The 3450-nt window shown below is 39.4% G+C and overlaps 3 pseudogenes; 1 reads left to right on the forward strand and 2 right to left on the reverse strand.

The window, feature by feature from the left end:
* Positions 1 to 206: 206 nt before the first annotated feature.
* LOC111743800 lies at positions 207 to 322 on the reverse strand (annotated as a pseudogene).
* Positions 323 to 1303: 981 nt separating this feature from the next.
* Positions 1304 to 1419, reverse strand: LOC111743805 (annotated as a pseudogene).
* A 558-nt stretch (positions 1420 to 1977) lies between these two features.
* LOC111743789 lies at positions 1978 to 2095 on the forward strand (annotated as a pseudogene).
* Positions 2096 to 3450: the final 1355 nt, after the last annotated feature.

Genomic DNA, 3450 nt, shown 5'->3' on the forward strand with positions numbered 1-3450 from the left:
GAAACCAATCCATCCTATTCATTCTAGTTCGCTCCCTCCTATTCTACACTGAGACATGAAATGAAGTCTTCCCAGTCTCCCTCTCCTATGTACACATGTGTGATTAGAGAAAGACATTTTCATGTAAGGTTAGCGGAAGTGAACCTGAAAACAACCCGTGAGATCTCATCTCCCTAGGTCTTTCTTTTTGTTATTATTATTATTTATGCCTATAACACCTGGTCTTCCTAGGTGGTCTCCCATCCAAGTATTAACCAGGCCCGACCCTGCTTAGCTTCCGAGATCGGACATCGGACTTGTTCAGGGTGGCATGGTCGTAGATCCCTAGGTCTTTCTTGGAAGAGGCCACCACCCTTCTCTTTTGTATCCAATAGAGAAAAAGAGCTTCGAAATTATTATTACAAAAGGATCTGGGTTTTCGACTTTCTTCATTCCCCTCACAGGCGTGTTCCGCAGTGTAATGACAATATGGGAGATATTTTGGAAAGATTAAGCTTGAGAATTTGAACCATTTCAAAATTTTCATGAAAAGAATGATACTTAGAGATTTGCACTTTCTAAGGACATCTTCCTTCTTTTTGAGGAAATTAAACTGAAGCAGAATTACCTTCCCGAAAGACAAAAATTAGATAGGTTGTCATTTTTCTTGCCTAAAGTCTCCTCATTTCTCAAATGCCCGGGACCTTGCTTCTGATAGTCATATAATCCTCTCACTATACCTCGCAGTACTTCCACTTGCAAAGATCTGCAATCTGCCTGAGCCTGTGGGGGGAAAAAGCATACCAGTCACATCTCACCAATAAAAAACGTCTTGCTTTCGCTGGCTGACCACTACCTTCTCATACATCCTTTATTGCTTAAAACCTCTTCTTTTTTTAAATTAGGAATGCATTCTATGGCCATACACCCTGAACACACCCAATCTCATCTGAACTATTTTTATTCAATAATTCTTGCCTTGGGTAATAAAATTTCAGGCAAGGTAAAGTGACTGGATAGAAGCAAGGGAATGCAAAAATGACTAAGAGTCTGTGTCTTGGAGGTAGATAACTGATATGCCAGTTAACTAGTTTTCCAACCATTTGTAACAACAGTGAGAAACCAATCCATCCTATTCATTCTAGTTCGCTCCCTCCTTTTCTACACTGAGATATGAAATGAAGTCTTCCCAGTCTCCCTCTCCTATGTACACACGTGTGATTAGAGAAAGACATTTTCATGTAAGGTTAGCAGAAGTGAACCTGAAAACAGCCCGTGAGATCTCATCTCCCTAGGTCTTTCTTTTTATTATTATTATTATTTATGCCTATAGCACCTGGTCTTCCTAGGTGGTCTCCCATCCAAGTATTAACCAGGCCCGACCCTGCTTAGCTTCCGAGATCGGACATCGGACTTATTCAGGGTGGCATGGTCGTAGATCCCTAGGTGTTTCTTGGAAGAGGCCACCACCCTTCTCTTTTGTATCCAATAGAGAAAAAGAGCTTCGAAATTATTATTACAAAAGGATCTGGGTTTTCAACTTTCTTCATTCCCCTCACAGGCGTGTTCCGCAGTGTAATGACAATATGGGAGATATTTTGGAAAGATTAAGCTTGAGAATTTGAACCATTTCAAAATTTTCATGAAAAGAATGATACATAGAGATTTGCACTTTCTAAGGACATCTTCCTTCTTTTTGAGGAAATTAAACTGAAGCAGAATTACCTTCCCGAAAGACAAAAATTGGATAGGTTGTCATTTTTCTTGCCTAAAGTCTTCTCATTTCTCAAATGCCTGGGACCTTGCTTCTGATAGTCATACAATCCTCTTACTATACCTTGCAGTACCTCCACTTGCAAAGATCTGAGCCTGTGGGGGAAAAAAGCATACCAGTCACATCTCACCAATAAAAAACGTCTTGCTTTCGCTGGCTGACCACTACCTTCTCATACATCCTTTATTGCTTAAAACCTCTTCTTTTTTTAAATTAGGAATGCATTCTATGGCCATACACCCTGAACACACCCAATCTCATCTGAACTCGGAAGCTAAGCAGGGTTGGGCCTGGTTAGTACTTGGATGGGAGACCACCTAGGAAGACGGGGTGTTGTAGGCATAAAAAAAAAAAAAAAAAAGGGAATGCAGCCTGCTGGTAAAAATGTTTTGAGCATCTTTAATGCACGTGTATTTATTTATAAGCTATAAATATATATTACTCTCTAAATATCATTATATTTTGAAATATACACAAAACATGGAACTTTAAAAGTATTAAAGTAACCATAAGTAGAAGTTCTAACATCTTTCTTGCAATCCCTCTGGGAACTGTGCAGCTGAATTTGAGAACCACTGTTGGAGGGCGATCCCATAGCCCAGAGATGGTGGAGGCAATGGAGGGGACATAGTGCATGCCTCAAGACTGAAGGGAGGCAAACATGCTCTAATTGAGACTGGTTTTTGTGATTTGACTGCATCCAGATTCATTCTGAATCATTTTTTATAATCCCAACTCCTACTAAACTCAGTGGTATCATGCACCAGAATGACGAACAAATGAGCTAATAATAAATCTATCAGGTTATTCATACCTCTGAACTGTTTGAACAAAACTGAAAGAAATTGGGAGAATATGACAGTACTCAACTCTGCCTGCTAGAAACACAGTTTTCTCAGCTCTTTTAAAGATAAGGTGTAAAATTAGACCATTAGAACACAGGAGGATCATTACAGGAAACTGCAAAACACATAAAACAAATTATTTTAATCTCATTGAAGAATTATTCTGACCTTGCATAGATGAAGATTGTGAACTTTCAGAAGTTCATTCATCTGCATTTCAGATAAAACATTTGAGGAGATCTATTTTGTTTTCATTAGTATTATGAAAAAAATTACTAAAATATCTGGTGGATTTTTTAAACAAAAAATCTTACAGCACTTTACTAGTTAAATGTTGAGGAGTTTGCAGGTGGTTAGAAAAAAATATCACAGATCTCTATTGCCTTTGTTACCTCTAATATCACCACTGATCTCTGCAAGATCATGGCAGAGAAATGCTCAGGCAGAGGCTCACTTCAAAGAGAATTGTGGAGAAAACTAAAGATCAAAGGAAGAGAGCTGTTTCATTACCAAGACTTTCATATGGTCTCTCATTCATCGGCTTCCTACTGAATTTCTAAACTGTGTTAGGCAGTCAGGGTACAGGGCAGAGAGATGCTCTCCTGATCCCAGTGAACTCAGGCCAATGGAAGAGGCAGGTAAACTATTTGTTGGCTCCCTGTGAGGCCCTACCCACAGGAATGGCCAGGGTGCTATCATCACCCAGACAGTGGCCTGGGACAGCCTGCAGCATATAGATGGCCCTTGATGCTTGCTGCCAAGATTGAATTCTAAAAAATATGATAAGGTCATGAAAGAAGATAGTAAATAATACACATTTACTGAGCAAGTGCCATATAAACTACTCTGCTA

Source organism: Pteropus vampyrus, unplaced genomic scaffold (genome assembly GCF_000151845.1).
Source record: "Pteropus vampyrus isolate Shadow unplaced genomic scaffold, Pvam_2.0 Scaffold122, whole genome shotgun sequence".
NCBI lineage: Eukaryota > Metazoa > Chordata > Mammalia > Chiroptera > Pteropodidae > Pteropus > Pteropus vampyrus.